Raw genomic sequence first — 16,918 nt, forward strand, 5'->3', positions numbered from 1 at the left:
GCGGCGGCCCGCCCGCGCGCATGCACCGGGGCAGGCAGGGACGGGCGGTCGCCGAGCCGAAGCGCCAAGGAGGGGAGGGGGCCGCGGAGGGAGGCCGTCGCGGCTCGAGGAGAGCCGGAGAGGGAGGAGCGCCGGGGAGTCGCGGCAGTGGCGGCACCGAGCTCGCCCGCCCGCGGATGGAGCCTGGAGGAGCGCCGGAGAGGGAGGAGCTCCGGCGGCCGGCCGAGAGGAGGGAGAGAGAGGAGAGAGGCCGGATCCGACATGGCGCGCCGCCGCCGAGCTGCAGCTCTCCCCGGCGGCGGAGGGGCGCGGAGAGGCCTCCGCCGCCGCGCAGGCCGCCCCGACGCCCCTGCTCCGCGGCATGCCTCGGCCGCGCAGCTCGCCACGCGCGGGCCTCCGCCGCCTCGCGCCGGCACGCCTGACCGCCCACGCTCGGATCCGTGGCCGCACAGCGGGGCGCGCGTCGTCCCCGCGGCCGGCCGCCGCGAGGCCCGCCGCCCCGGCCGCACGCCAGCCGTGCCGGGCGCCGAGGCCATGGGAGGAGGCGGGAGGAGCGACGAGGAGGGCGAGGAGGGATGTAACGTGTTAATCCTTGGTAATTAAATTAATTAAAGTCATTAGTTTTAAACTCACACGACAAAGCACAATACCCAAACACCTCCTGTCAGCCTGGGCCGGACCGGTCTGACCGGTCTCGGCAACTGGTCTGACCGGTCTGACCGATGTCAACCGTTTTGGGCCCCACAGCATTTAAATCTCTCTCTCACTCCCTCACCAGAACACACGCCCTCACCCAGCTCTCTCAGTCTCCCTCCCGAGCTCTCCCCTCCCATATTCTCCTCCAAACCCTAGAGCCCAAAACTTCCCCCTCCATTTGATTCCAAGGACTAGAACGGATCAAACAGACGTGAGGAAGCTTCATCTCCTCGATTCCTTCCCTTGGGTGCTGTGGATTCAAGCTCTCCACGGGGGAAAGCTTCTCTCAAGGTATTTTGCTTGATATGGATCGATCTCTTGTTCTAGATGGTTTTAGGTGATTTCTTCTGGTCAAAAGCATCCACATGAACCCCTGAATTAGATCCTAGAAGGTATTTGGCGTTGGTGGACGATTTTCGCCGCACCAAAGTTCCTAGGTTCTGGTCTGGCTAGGACCGGTCTGACCGGTAGGAGGGACCGGTCTGACCGGTGTCACGGAAGGTTCACTAGGACCGGTCTGACCGGTGGGGTGTTGGTTGAGAAGGTGAAAGTCGGGGTAGTTGGACAATTGGTTAGAAATTATTTTAGCTGTTAGTTACTTATAATTTTTATAACTCATGCATGCATTCTCATGTCATATGCATATGCACACGTGTAGCAGCCACGGCGGAGGAGGTCGTGTACGAGGTGGTTGCGGAGCCACATGAGCCGCAGGGGCCAGCCCCGCAAGAGGAGGTTCGCGGGGAGTCGGCCCAAGGCCCAACTCACCCTAGTGTTGAGCAACAGACGCAAGGCAAGCCCCGGTGCATATCATTTTATTTCAAACTATGACACATATATTTATGTTGCTATTACTTGTGCATTAGGTTTAGAAATTGTTTGGAACCCTAGTTGCATGATCCCTAGGTTTCCTCGAGTTGTATTAGTATGTAGAAGACGATAGAAATGCTATGCTTAATAGAACTCGGTAGAAGTCGAGTGATTTCGAGTCACTCGCGAGATATAGGGCATTTAGTTAAGTTAAATTTATGGAATGTTGAATTAGGTAAGAAAGGAACAGAATTTGGAGACCCGGCGGGGAGAGGTTAGCCCCGTCTGTGTCGGTTAAGGACCGTTCATTGTCTGGCCCTGTGATTGAGTTTGAACAGTACTAACCGTATACCGGGAGTAGGAGGTAGTCGAAACCGGTAATCCGAGTACTGCTTTGCTTCGAAAGTACAGGAACCTGCACCCAACTCCTGGGGCGAGTTGAGTAGTCGCGGAGAATTGGGATGCATATGTTTACTTTTGGTGGTCTCACGTTGAGCTCGGCTGACCATATGTCGTTGGGCTGGTTCCTGTAGTTCGAGGCGGGGAGGGGAAATGTTGGTGCGTGGGGTCCGACGGGGCTTTTGCGTGCCGTGTTGGTTAAGTCCACCTTGCAAGGTTAAATCGGATCGATTCGCCGTCAGTCGCTCTCGGATATGAGCACCTTGATCGCAGCACCGCATCGTAGTAATGTCTTATGGAACTTAAGTGATGATTGGAAATGACTACCATGAATTACTACTCCGTGTCTGTTATGATTTCTTAGCAGGTGCAAATACTAGTTGAGAATGATAGAATATAGAATTGGGAGCTAAAAGTGGAAAAAATAAGGACTCATTTTAGAAGCTTTTTATGCAAAATAACCACCAGCCAGAAAGCCATGCATGTCTAGATATGTGGGCTAAGTTATACCCACTGGTCGGGTAAGCCTTGCTGAGTATTAGTATACTCAGGGTTTGTTGCCACAATTATTATTTCAGGACACCCGGACGTCGATTTCTGCCCCTGTTGTGTCATGTTCATCCGCCGGGATGCAGAGGGGTGGCAGGTCGAGGAGCGGGATCCTTAGGTTAGGGCGCTGTCGAGTTGTACACTTGTGGGCTGAGTGTGTAGCCTTTCTGTTTTGCGTAGACCGGTCTGACCGGTCCGTGGGACCAGTCTGACCGGTGGAGTTGGCAGTGTGGTGCCGACCGGTTCGACCGGTTGGGTGAACCGGTCCGACCGGTCGGGGTGGGTCAGAACTGATGTAAGCTAGAGTAGTTGTAGGATCTTTATACTCGACTTCAGTCATGTCTATGTAAGTGTTAATCTTGTAAATTATTTATGTATTTGAACTCGGTTGTAAAACTAAATGTTTCGTGTCGTGATCACTCTTGTATTTTCATGTAATGAGTCGTGCTTGTACCATCTGCGCCCACCATCGCGTGGGACTACCGGTGTTGTTTCGATCGGGCCGTGGGTTGAGAAAGGATCGCCAAATTAAGCCGTTAAACTAATGCGCCCGATGTGTTCAAATGACGGCCATTACGCTTAATTAGAGTTTTAATTTGGCGGTTCCGTCACAAGGGATCAGTGCTCGCTCGGCCCCGCCATGTGAAGCGAGCTCCGCTGCGCAGACACGCCACCGCCGTTGACGCCCGCACAGCGCCGCCTGCCCGAGGCGTCGCGTCACCTGTGCTCGCCTCGGCACACTCACCACGTCAACGCTACACCACCCTGGCGACGTGACCACTCCGGCAGCACCCGCCCCCACACCATTAACGCCGCCCTCAGAGCTTGCCCCGCCGGCCACCGCCCCGCTCCCATCTCCACCGCCTTGGCCGCCTATAAAAGGGGCCGGAGGGCACCCCCGAGCTCCACAACCACCATCACGAGCCACACCACCCCTGTGCCCCTTCTCTCCGAGCTCCCAGCACCGCCGCCACCACCATTGTCGTCGAGCTCTGCCCGCCACCGTGGAGGGCCACTCACAGGCCGCCATCACCCAAGGTGAGCGGGGGAATCAACTCCCCGAGGCTCCCTCGTGCTCCTCCCCCTAACCCCGGCCGTCACCAGGCTCTGCAGCGCCACCGCCACGCCGGCCAGAACCGCCCGCCGCCATGGCTGCCCTCCTCGCGGGCCCCTTCCCTGAAAACAAGGGGGGAATCAACCCCACAAGCTTCCCTCTCCCTTTTCCCCCTGATTCCCGTCGCCGCAGTGCCCTGGGCCGCCGGCGAGAGCCACCGCCGACGCCCCAAATGCCCCTCCCCTGCTCTGCGTCGAGAGGAAGGGGAAAGAGTGGCCATTTTGCCCTTAAGCCCCTCCCCTTCTCTCTATTTCTTAAAGAGTCCCTCCCCCTTTTAGCCATTTTGCAAAAGAAACCCTTCCCCTTTAGTTTTTCAAAATAAACCCTCCCCTCGTATAAACTTAATTCTAAATAGACCCCTGACCTTTCCAGAATGATCCATATGTTTCCAAAAATTATAAACAGGCCCCTGCCTTCTCGAGAATAATTACAACTAGGTCTCTGATTCCTAATCTAGCCCCTGAACCTTTATAAAACCTATCATTTTATGCATCAAATGAACTCTAATCAACCCAAAACTTTACCACGACTTTCATAACTTAGTTTTGACCATGCCATTAGGAAACTGCTCGAAAATATTACTCCGTACTCCATATCTTATGTGTTTCCGATTCGAGCTCAACGATAAATTTTTATTTTTCTGTGTCTTGATTGTGTGCTTGTTTGCATGCGTCATAGACCACGGTGTGAACGAAGGAGAGCCCACCAACGAGCAATACTACGAGCAGGTGAACGAGGACCAGTTCCGCAACCCCGAGCCCGAAGGACAGGACCTCCCCGAAGGCTACGAAGACGGCAAGTTCAATCCCATCCTTTGATGCATGTTTTGTCCTAGTTTTATAAACACAACCCATTGACCTGTTTTACAAATCTGCATATGTTTTGCTTGCATGAAAACACGGTTGGATAGCCACCCCTTGATTTGTGATAACCATTCCTTGACCACCTAGATTAATGTCTGATTTTGCTTGGACGTTAATCGATACTAGAACGCTTAGGACCTGCCACTTTATACAACTTGTTTTATAAAGAAAAGGGGTGTGTGTGGGAAGGGATAAAAGTGGATTTTCAAAAGACGAGACTAGACGGGATGGATGGCATTTCTGAATGATTTGCCAATTGGAGTGCTCGTGCCTGTATGGCAGAGCAAGGAAGGGAGATATCCATCTTGTCATAACTAAGGACCGAGTTGGTGTTACATCTCACCTAACTCCACTTTCGTGCAAACCACTCGACCGTTGAATGGGCAACGACTTAGCATAAATCCCACTAGTTAGTCTGATAGCCATCAGGAGAGCTGAGAGAAACGGGTGACTAAGGAAAAGGGATAAGCCCCGTGTGACTAAGGAAAAGGGATAATCCCGCGATGGCTAGTCAGGTCTAGCTAAGGTGCGTAATGGCTTTGTTGGGATCTGCACCGACACTAAGGTGATCGAGTTGTGGTACCCCGCTTGTGGGTAAAGTTGCACACCTCTGCAGAGTTAAGAATCTATTCGAATAGCCGTGCCCACGGTACTGGGCGAGTTACGGTGTGGTCTCACAACTAGTATTTACCTTGGAATGGGTTGGCGTGAGTTATTTTGGAAATGCGTCCGGCAGTTGTGCCGTGTGCTACGGTGGATGAGGAGTCCGGTAGCAGTCTTAAAACTTGGATCCTGTGTGGATCAACCCCTCGTGTTACTTGGTACAAGAAAACTGGTTTTGAAAATCCTTTCTTTCAAATGAACCCTTGTATGAAACGTTGCTTTCCGCAAAAGTAAACCTAACCTGATATGCCCACGCCGACCACACCATCAAGTATACCGACTACATCAAGCAAGATGGAACAATCATCAAGTCAAGCTGCACCAGCTCATGTCTTCGATGGACCAATTACTCGTAGCCGAGCTAAACAGCTACAACAAGAGGTGCACGCGCTACTTTGTGAAATTCCATTTATTAATGAGAATTATATACTTCCTAAATCGTGCATGTTGCTATTACTCAGGTTCACCAAGGAGGATGACAAGGACACGCCGAGACTGAACCAGAGAGGAGAACTACGTCGAACCAGTTCGGCCTGGCAGAACTGTCATGAAGAAACAGTCATATCTCTTGATTCATAGAAGCTGTGAAGGTCCATGAGTACTTGTTGGAAAGGTGTTGAAGTCAACTTTCTAATGCCACTAAGTGCGGAGTGCTTTAGAGCTTCCAGCTTGGCAGCCAAGTGCTTTTGGTGCAGACTGTTCAGAAGATCAATAGTCAGCCTGATATCCAAGTTCCCGTGAGAAACTATATTGCTCTACAATATTTCGTGAAGCATGCTACACATGGTGTGAAAGGTTATCAAATTAGCTTTCCAGCGCATCTGGTCCCGCGTCTTTTGGATGTTACTAGGTGGAGTTATGATTAAAACATTGAAGACCACTCAAAAGGCCAGAAGACATGCGGGAGATTGACGACCACTGCATGAATGATCAAACCAGTTGGCCTTCCACCTTCCCACGTGGCTCTTTCAGTTCACATCTATTTTTAGAGACTAGTTATTAGTATAAATACCCCTTATTTGTAAGCCAAGAACAACTTTGATGAATTAAGATTATTCCAGTGATATTTGCAGCCGAGCTGCTTGAGTGTCTTACTCAACCCTTGTTCTTCCTTGTTCTTCTTGAACTTGTGGAGAGATCTCTCTGAGATCCACTAATTCGTGCTCTGCGGGTTCCAGTACGGCTGCCCCGTCTTGTGTGGATTAGCTCCGGTTGTGGTTCTGCGGTCGTTCGGAGATCGAGTCGAAGTCTTCGCGGTTTTGGTGTCTCTCTCCCCATCGCTTGGTCGCATCCAACCTTGGCCAGGTGTAAAGCCTTTTACGCCGCTGAATTTTTTTCAGCAAGTTATCCCCGTTACCAAAACCTACTGTCGTGAAGATCGGGCCAATTCGCCGAACCAATTCGGTGCATATCATGTGGTAATCAGAGCTATCGTTGTCACGGTAGGTTCATTTTTTTTCACCCACCCTCCCACCCTTTTCAATCTGTTACAGTTTTCACCATCCACATATTCATCCCTGTGTTTATCTTTTACATATATTTGTTTGTCCTATAGTCCAAAGCCTAAAAAAAAAACCTATAGCCCTTTTGACGGTACTGTTATCTTGTGTTTGTGTTCTTCCAGTTGCTAGTCACCACCGTTTACATATATCTTTTGTAATCAGCACCCCTGTTAGTGTTATAAAAAAAAGAATAGTAAAAAAAAGAAGAAAGAAAGAATACAGTAAAAAAAAGGAGAGAGCACAAGTGAAAAGATTCTGAAGAATTTTGTGTTACGGTTGGTTGCTGAAATTTTCAGTTTTCATATCCAAGTTGGTGGTAATCTTGATAGCAGCAATTTTTTTTATTTTTTGAGCACATCTTTTTCACTTGATTGGCAGTACCGTAGCCCTCCTTGTTCAGCCACCTATAGCTCCACCAAAACCCTGAACCGGGACTTTCGATTTGAAATCCTTACGACCTCTTTACCACCTCCGTTGAAGTTGTCACACCAGCACCATCACAGTTCTTGAGATCAGGCAAGAACTTGGGTAAGTAGGAGGTGAGATCGAGTGTGTCCACATTTTTTTTTCTTTCCACATTTTTTTTCTTGCTGCTCCTAACATGGCAGACTCAGATTCAAGTGTTCATGGTGGACACCGTGGTGATAGGGAACCCCCTGTCTCACGGGATGAGATGCGTCGCATGGCTGATTCACTCATGGAGGCCATGGGCAGGCTGCTCGATGAGCGTCTTCCCGCGGCTGGAGGACGTAGAGCACGTCGTGATCAAGAGGACCGTCATCGAGCGGAGTCCGGTGATGAGAATTCTGGTTTCGGCCATGGATTCAATCGTTTCGGAGATGGCCCTGAAGGATCTGTTGGTGGTCGCCATGCAGATTTTAATAATTACCATGGTGGGCGTCGCGCACATAGGTGTAATGCTGATGGTCGCCGCGTGCATTTTGAAGACGAAGAGTTTGAAGATCAAGATCATGAAGAAGGATCTCATGATGATGAAAATCCTTTCGGTCAAGGTGGCAGGTTTGATCGGCGTCATCATCGCCGGCCTGCTGATTTTGAAGAAAGGGAATACCATCGTGGTCGTCGTCCTCATGACAATCCAGATAACATCGCTCGTGTCAAGTTGAGTATTCCAAAGTTTACTGGAAAGGAGAATCCTGATGAATTTCTTGAATGGGCTGAGCAGTGTGATCAAATATTCCGAGTACATAATCTTTCAGCTCAGCGCCATGTGAATCTTGCTTCGGTGGAACTCTCTGGATACGCTCTCACTTGGTGGAACCAAGTGCAGGAGAATCAACGTGATTTGGGACGCGGATATATCAATACATGGGAGGAGATGAAGCAAGTGATGAGAAGGCGATTCGTGCCATCTAGCTATCAGCGTGATCTCAGGAACCGGTTGCAAATGTTAAAGCAAGGGAAGAGATCAGTTGATGAGTATTTCAAGGAGATGGAGCTACTGTTGGTGCGGGCTGGAATAAGAGAAGATGCAGAGTCAACAATGGCAAGATTTCTAGGAGGTCTTAATGAAGAAATTTCTGGTTTTGTGGAGATGTTTCCATATCGTACCTTGCAGGATCTTGTTGATCAAGCTATGCGAACAGAGCAGAAGATTCAGCAAGAGTCACGTGGCAAATCTTATGGCAGTCATTCTATTGCTGCCCCATGGCGCAAACAGCAGTCAAGTACTTCCTATGGTGGTGGACGATCTCAAGGCGCTGCAGCCAAGTCTTCTCAATCATTTGTTCCATCGAAGATGGCAGCCTCCACAGCGTCATCACCAACAACTCAGCAGCGACCCGTTGCAAGTTCAGCAGCCCAAAGCAATGTCTCGGGAGCTACATCTTCTTCTCGAAGCAGAGAAATTGTATGCCATAAATGCCACGGCCGTGGGCACATTGCTGCCCAATGCCCAAGCAAGAGGACCATGTTGTTGAATGAGAAAGGTGAATGGGAATCCGAGAGTGATCCGGAAGATGCTGGACCGATATGTGATGAAGAAATTGAGGAGGAAAGGAATGAGATCCAGCCTGAAGAAGGAGAACATAATTGCTTTATTTCTCTACGAGTGCTTAGTGTAACAGCAGAAAAGGCAGACAATGGGCAGCGACATAATTTGTTCCATACCCGTGGACTAATCAAAGATAAGGTGTGTCGCATCATCGTTGATAATGGCAGCTGCAACAATATTGCTAGCCAAGAATTGGTGGACAGATTGGGACTGAAACCACGGCGTCATCCTAGTCCATACAAGATGCAGTGGCTTAATGATTGTGGTGCGCTGCGTGTCAGTCATACTGTGACTGTACCATTCTCTGTTGGTAAATACAATGATCATGTGGAGTGCGACGTGGTGCCTATGCAAGCCTGCCAGTTGCTGCTCGGTCGACCATGGCTATATGATCGTGATGTTCAGATTTTTGGACGGACCAACAAGCTGTCTTTTGTGTACAAAGGAGAGCGAATTTCCTTGCTTCCTTTGACACCGGAAGAAATTTTGAAAGATGATATCAGGAAGAAACAGCGCGAGAGCGAGCACCACTTGCGAGTGAGCCACAAAAATAGTAAGGAAGAGTGTCCACAGCCAAATCAAACCCCACAGCTGCAACGAACCCAGAAACCGGGAAAAGAGGGTTTCGTAATGATGGCTAGGAAGGGGGATATCAAAGCATTGAGTGAACCCGATGCCATGTTCTTTGTACTTATGTACAAGGACACTTTTCTTTCTACTAATGCCTTACCCTCTACCCTACCGAGTACTATTTTGAATGTCTTGCAGGAATATGAAGATGTCTTTCCGGACGAAGTACCACCAGGACTGCCACCTAAGAGAGGGATCGAGCATCAAATCGACTTGGTTCCTGGTGCGTCACTTCCGAACAGGGCTGCATACCGCACCAACCCAGAGGAGACAAAAGAAATTCAGCGCCAAGTGGAGGAATTGATGAAAAAAGGGTATGTACAGGAAAGTCTTTCCCCTTGTGCTGTCCCTGTTCTTTTAGTGCCTAAGAAAGATGGGTCTTGGAGAATGTGTGTGGATTGCCGCGCAATTAACAACATCACAGTAAGATATAGGCATCCCATTCCTCGCTTAGATGATATGCTTGATGAACTTAGTGGTGCTATTTTTTTCACTAAAATTGATTTAAGAAGTGGCTATCATCAGATTCGTATGAAAGAAGGAGATGAGTGGAAAACAGCCTTTAAAACAAAATTTGGATTGTATGAATGGTTAGTGATGCCCTTCGGTTTAACCAATGCACCTAGTACATTTATGCGATTAATGAATCATGTGCTTAGAACTTTCATTGGTAAATTTGTTGTGGTTTATTTTGATGACATCCTAATCTACAGCAAGACTCTTGAAGAACATGTTGCACATATCCAGAGCGTGCTTGCTGTCCTGCGTGAACAAAAATTGTACGCTAACCTTGAGAAGTGCACCTTCTGCACCGACAAGGTAGTTTTCCTTGGTTTTGTTGTTTCAGGATAAGGCGTGGAGGTGGATGCTGAGAAAGTCAAGGCTGTACACGAATGGACGCCACCACAGAATGTGAGCCAAGTGAGAAGCTTCCTTGGACTTGCTGGTTTCTACCGGCGATTTGTGAAAGATTTCAGCACAATCGCTGCTCCAATCAATGAGCTGACCAAGAAAGACGTACCTTTCAAATGGGGAGAAGCACAACAAAAGGCTTTTGAAGAATTAAAGACGAAGCTCACAACAGCCCCAGTCCTTGCACTTCCAGATTTCAACAAGACATTTGAAATTGAATGTGATGCAAGTGGAGTTGGGATTGGAGGCGTGCTGATGCAAGAAAAGAGACCAATTGCATTCTTCAGTGAAAAGCTAAGTGGTCCAACTTTGAATTATTCAATTTATGATAAAGAATTATATGCTCTCGTTCGAAGTTTGGAAACTTGGCAACACTACCTTTATCCTAAAGAATTTGTGATACATTCAGACCATGAATCATTGAAACATCTTAAGGGACAACTAAAACTGAATAAACGACATGCTAAGTGGAGTGAATTTATTGAGTCCTTTCCTTATATTGTCAAATATAAGAAAGGTCAAGACAATATTGTAGCTGATGCTTTATCTCGACGTCATGCTTTGGTCACACAACTTGATGCTAAAATTCTCGGCTTGGAAAGTATAAAGGAATTATATGCCACTGATTCGTACTTTGCTGAACCATATGCCAAGTGTGGTAATGGCAAAGGATGGGAAAAGTATCATGTGCATGATGGATTTTTATTTCGCGCTAACAAACTTTGTATTCCAGATTGCTCTGTTCGAATTTTACTCGTGCAGGAAGCTCATGCAGGTGGACTTATGGGCCATTTTGGAGCCAAGAAGACGGAGCAAGTGCTGGCCGACCATTTCTTTTGGCCAAAACTGAGACGAGATGTAGAGAGACATGTTCTTCGCTGCGAAAACTGCCACAAAGCTAAGTCTCGTCTGAACCCTCATGGTTTATATACTCCTCTTCCTATTCCTAATGCACCTTGGGAGGACATTTCAATGGATTTTGTTCTTGGGTTACCACGGACCAAAAGGGGAAGGGATTCAATTTTTGTCGTGGTTGATCGTTTCAGCAAAATGGCACATTTTATTCCTTGCCACAAGAGCGACGATGCTTCCCATATTGCTGAATTATTTTTCAGGGAAATTGTGCGACTACATGGAGTACCACGTACCATTGTGTCGGATCGTGACACCAAGTTCTTAAGCTACTTTTGGAAGACATTGTGGGGCAAACTTGGGACAAGACTGCTGTTCTCCACAACATGTCATCCGCAAACGGACGGCCAAACTGAAGTTGTGAATCGCACACTATCAATGTTGTTGTGAGCTGTCCTTAAGAAGAACCTAAAACTATGGGAAGAAAGCTTGCCACATGTTGAGTTTGCATACAATCGGGCAGTACACTCGACCACTAGATTTTGTCCATTTGAAATTGTATATGGATTCAAACCCACTGCTCCCATAGATCTTTTGTCTTTACCCATTCAGGAACGTGTGAACTTCGACGCAAGCAACCGAGCTGAATTTGTCAAGAACATTCATGATAGAGCTCGGGCCAATATTGAAAGGATGACCAAGAAGTATGAGAAGCACGCTAACAAGGGTCGCAAGAAGGTGTTGTTCGAACCAGGGGACTTGGTTTGGGTGCACCTTCGAAAGGATCGTTTTCCAGAGCTGCGCAAGAGCAAGTTGCAACCCCGGGCTGACGGACCATTCAAAGTTCTACGCAAGATCAATGACAACGCTTATGAAATTGATCTGCCAAGTACTTATGGTGTGAGTACCAGTTTCAATGTGTCCGACCTCTCTCCATTCTTTGGATTGGACGAGTCGAGGACGACTCTTTTTCAAGGGGGGGAGGATGATATGCCCACGCCGACCACACCATCAAGTATACCGACTACATCAAGCAAGATGGAACAATCATCAAGTCAAGCTGCACCAGCTCATGTCTTCGATGGACCAATTACTCGTAGCCGAGCTAAACAGCTACAACAAGAGGTGCACGCGCTACTTTGTGAAATTCCATTTATTAATGAGAATTATATACTTCCTAAATCGTGCATGTTGCTATTACTCAGGTTCACCAAGGAGGATGACAAGGACACGTCGAGACTGAACCAGAGAGGAGAACTACGTCGAACCAGTTCGGCCTGGCAGAACTGTCATGAAGAAACAGTCATATCTCTTGATTCATAGAAGCTGTGAAGGTCCATGAGTACTTGTTGGAAAGGTGTTGAAGTCAACTTTCTAATGCCACTAAGTGCGGAGTGCTTTAGAGCTTCCAGCTTGGCAGCCAAGTGCTTTTGGTGCAGACTGTTCAGAAGATCAATAGTCAGCCTGATATCCAAGTTCCCGTGAGAAACTGTATTGCTCTACAATATATCTTGAAGCATGCTACACATGGTGTGAAAGGTTATCAAATTAGCTTTCCAACGCATCTGGTCCCGCGTCTTTTGGATGTTCCTAGGTGGAGTTATGATTAAAACATTGAAGACCACTCAAAAGGCCAGAAGACATGCGGGAGATTGACGACCACTGCATGAATGATCAAACCAGTTGGCCTTCCACCTTCCCACGTGGCTCTTTCAGTTCACATCTATTTTTAGAGACTAGTTATTAGTATAAATACCTCTTATTTGTAAGCCAAGAACAACTTTGATGAATTAAGATTATTCCAGTGATATTTGCAGCCGAGCTGCTTGAGTGTCTTACTCAACCCTTGTTCTTCCTTGTTCTTCTTGAACTTGTGGAGAGATCTCTCTGAGATCCACTAATTCGTGCTCTGCGGGTTCCAGTACGGCTGCCCCGTCTTGTGTGGATTAGCTCCGGTTGTGGTTCTGCGGTCGTTCGGAGATCGAGTCGAAGTCTTCGCGGTTTCGGTGTCTCTCTCCCCGTCGCTTGGTCGCATCCAACCTTGGCCAGGTGTAAAGCCTTTTACGCCGCTGAATTTTTTTCAGCAAGTTATCCCCGTTACCAAAACCTACTGTCGTGAAGATCGGGCCAATTCGCCGAACCAATTCGGTGCATATCATAACCTTATCCTTGAATTACCCTGTGCATGATACTCTGATTATTCCCCCTCCGTGGGTGTGGTTAGACTTGCTGAGTACGTTTGTACTCACCCCATTCTTCATTTTTACAGAAGAAGATTCAGACTTCGTTCCGGACGACATCGAGTAGGGTACCGTCCTGCACCCAGCCTTGCCTGTGGATTGGGTCACCCGCAGGAGATACCGCATGGCGCAAGACTCTGACGACTTCCTTTTTATATTTAATATCGTAGCGTGTGTGTGGAATGTAATCCTCACGATAGTGGCGCTTCTCTGCTCACTACCGCGTAGAGTTGTAAGGTAATGAACCATCTGATGTAATAAATGTGTCATCAGCCTCCTGGGACTGATGTTTGTAACACATTTAAGTCTTCTCTTATGAGGGGACGCTTCAGATACAGGCCCCCTCAGTACACTCAGCCATAGGGGACAGTCAGGCCTCCTGCTCCTCAGCAGAATGAGCAAAAGGTCTGGGTGCAGCAGCCGGGGGTACGCCCCAATTTGTTTCCGTGCTACAACTGCGGGCAGCCGGGTCACTTTGCACGAAATTGCCCAATGCCACCCAAGCAGGGGCAGCAGTCTCGTCAGCAGAGTCAGAAGCAGCAAGTGGCTCACTTCAAGCCAGGACAGGTGCACTACACCACCCTCGAGGGTATTCCTGAGGGAGCTCCAGTGATGGCGGGTATGTTTTCAGTAAATGAATATCCTGTTACTTTCCTGTTTGATTCTGGAGCGTCTCATACTTTTATTAGCAAGGAGTGTGCTACTAGATTAGGGCTGAAGATAGATAGTATGCCCAAGCCGTACCATATTCACTCACCTGGGGGAAAATTAATCACCAATCAATTTGTCAAGCAAGTACCCCTACAGTTGCAAGGAATTTTTTTCCTACGGCCCTGATAATGTTACCAACCCAAGGGATTGATATGATATTGGGCATGAACTGGATGGAGGGTCAGGGAGTTAGTCTGGACACGACCTCACAATCTGTGCACATCAAATCTTCCATTCATGGGTGTATGACTTTACATTTGAAAGACCATATGTCTTTGACACCTACGGTGAATCAGGTTGAGGGTAAGAAGCTAGCAGATATACCAGTGGTGTGTGAGTATCCGGACGTCTTTCCGGATGATTTGCCTGGAATGCCGCCTGATCGTGACGTGGAGTTTACCATTGAATTGCAACCGGGTACGGCACCGATTTCTAGGAGGCCTTACCGGATGCCACCCAATGAGCTGGCGGAGTTAAAGAAACAATTGCAGGAATTGCTTGATAAGGGCCATATACGTCCTAGCACGTCACCTTGGGGATGTCCTGCACTCTTTGTGAAAAAGAAAGATGAAAGCCTCAAGTTGTGCGTGGACTATAGACTTTTGAATGCCGTCACAATCAAAAATAAATATCGCCTTCCCCGGATTGATATTCTGTTTGATCAGCTATTCGGGGCCAAAGTATTTTCCAAGATTGATCTCCGCTCTGGCTATTATCAGATAAAGATTAGAGCTGAGGATATTCCCAAGACGGCTTTTTCCACCAGATACGGACTTTTTGAATATCTGGTCATGTCTTTCGGGCTAACGAATGCCCCTGCTCATTTCATGTATCTCATGAACTCGGTGTTCATGCCCGAGCTTGATAAGTTCGTCGTGATTTTCATTGACGACATTCTGGTATTTTCCAAGAATGTGGAAGAGCATGCAGAGCATCTCCGCATTTTGCTTCAGCGCCTGCGGGAGCACAAGTTGTATGCCAAATTTAGCAAATGTGATTTCTGGCTCAAGGAAGTCCAGTTCTTGGGCCACATCATCTCAGACAAGGGGATTTCTGTTGATCCTAGCAAGATTCAGGATGTCCTGAATTGGAAGACTCCAGAGTCTGTTTCAGAGATCCGGAGTTTCCATGGGCTAGCAGGCTATTATCGCCGGTTTGTACCGGAGTTCTAAAAAATTGCTAGGCCCATGACTGAACTACTCAAGAAAGGGGTGAGATTTAATTGGGACGACAAATGTGAGCAGGCTTTTCAGACTCTGAGAAGACTTCTGACGTCTGCCCCTGTTCTCGCTCAGCCAGATATTATCCGACCTTTTGATGTGTATTGTGATGCATCAGGTACGGGTCTCGGTTGTGTTCTCATTCTTGTTTGCCTTCGCCGGATATTATTCGGCCATTAATACTTGTTGTAATGCACCAGGTACGGGCCTAGGCTGCATCCTTATGGAGGACCAGCGAGTGATCGCTTATGTCTCCAGAGCCCTCAGACGACATGAAGAGAATTATGCCACTCATGATCTGGAGCTGGCAGCAGTAGTACATGCATTAAAGATCTGGCACCATTATCTTCTGGGCAATCCTGTTCACATATACTCAGACCACAAGAGTCTTAAGTATATCTTTACCTAGAGTGAGCTCAATTTGCGCCAGAGGCGGTGGTTAGAGTTGATAAAGGATTATGATTTGGAGATTCATTATCCCCCGGGTAAGGCGAATGTCATTGCGGATGCACTGAGTCGCACGGCAAGTTGCAGTTGCACCTCAGCCTCAATGGTGCATGAAACCTTGTGCCAAGAAATGGAAAAATTAAATCTGGCTATTGTATCTGAAGGCACACTTACTAATCTTACCCTCACACCTACACTTAGAGATCAAATTGTGGAGGCTCAGAAAAATGATGCGGGCATGGATAAGATCAGGCAACGGCTCAGTGAGAATGATCCTCAGGTGTAGTGCTTCCATCGAGATAGTGAGGGGATTCTTTGGTTCAAAGATCGGTTAGTAGTGCCTAAGAATTTTGAGCTTCGGAAACAAATCTTTGATGAGGCTCATCTTTCTCGATATTCTATTCACCCGGGCAGCAATAAAATGTATCAAGATCTGAAACAGCGTTTCTGGTGGACGAGGATGAAGCGGGAAATTGCCAAATATGTATCTGAGTGTGATATTTGCAAAAGGGTAAAGGCGAGCCATTTGAGACCAGCTGGTCCCTTGCAGCCCCTGAGTATACCATCGTGGAAGTGGGAAGATATTAGTATAGATCTCATTGTTGGGCTTCCCAAGACCTCAAAGGGGTATGACTCTATTTGGGTGATTGTGGACCGTCTCACGAAGTCAGCCCATTTCTTACCTGTGAAGACCATTTATAGGGCACAACACTATGCGGAGTTGTATATCAGTCGGATTCTTAGCTTGCATGGGGTACCTCGGACTATTATTTCTGACCGAGGTGCCCAGTTTGTTGCACGCTTCTGGGAGCAGTTACACTCAGCCCTCGGTACTCAGCTCATTCGTAGTTCGGCTTATCACCCTCAGATGGACGGTCAGACAGAGAGGATCAATCAAATTCTGGAGGATATGCTGCGAGCCTGTGTACTCTCTTACAGTAAAAAGTGGGATGAATGTCTGCCACTTGCAGAATTTTCTTACAACAACAGCTACCAGGAGAGTATCAAAATGGCTCATTTTGAGGCATTATATGGACGGAGGTGTAGGACACCATTAAATTGGTCGGAAGCTAGGGAGAGAAATTTCTTTGGGTCTGATATAGTTCAGGAAGCTGAGGAGCAAGTTCAGCTTATACATGAAAATTTGAAAGCGGCTCAAACCCGCCAAAAGAGTTATGCGGACAAAAAGCGGCAAGCTATCTCCTTCCAAGTGGGGGGTCAGGTTTATTTGCGGGTATCTCCAATAAAGGGGGTCCAGCGGTTCGGGGTCAAAGGAAAGCTCGCACCTCGCTATGT

The 16,918-nt window shown here is 47.9% G+C and overlaps 1 long non-coding RNA gene across 1 annotated transcript; it reads left to right on the forward strand.

Annotated features, from left to right (window-relative positions):
- The first annotated feature begins 588 nt into the window (after positions 1–588).
- LOC120689926 lies at positions 589–2,892 on the forward strand. Its single transcript, XR_005681506.1, has 2 exons — positions 589–987; positions 1,355–2,892. It is a non-coding gene; the product is annotated as an uncharacterized LOC120689926 (long non-coding RNA).
- The last annotated feature ends 14,026 nt before the right edge of the window (positions 2,893–16,918 follow it).

Source organism: Panicum virgatum, chromosome 9N, assembly GCF_016808335.1.
Source record: "Panicum virgatum strain AP13 chromosome 9N, P.virgatum_v5, whole genome shotgun sequence".
Classification (NCBI taxonomy): Eukaryota; Viridiplantae; Streptophyta; class Magnoliopsida; order Poales; family Poaceae; genus Panicum; species Panicum virgatum.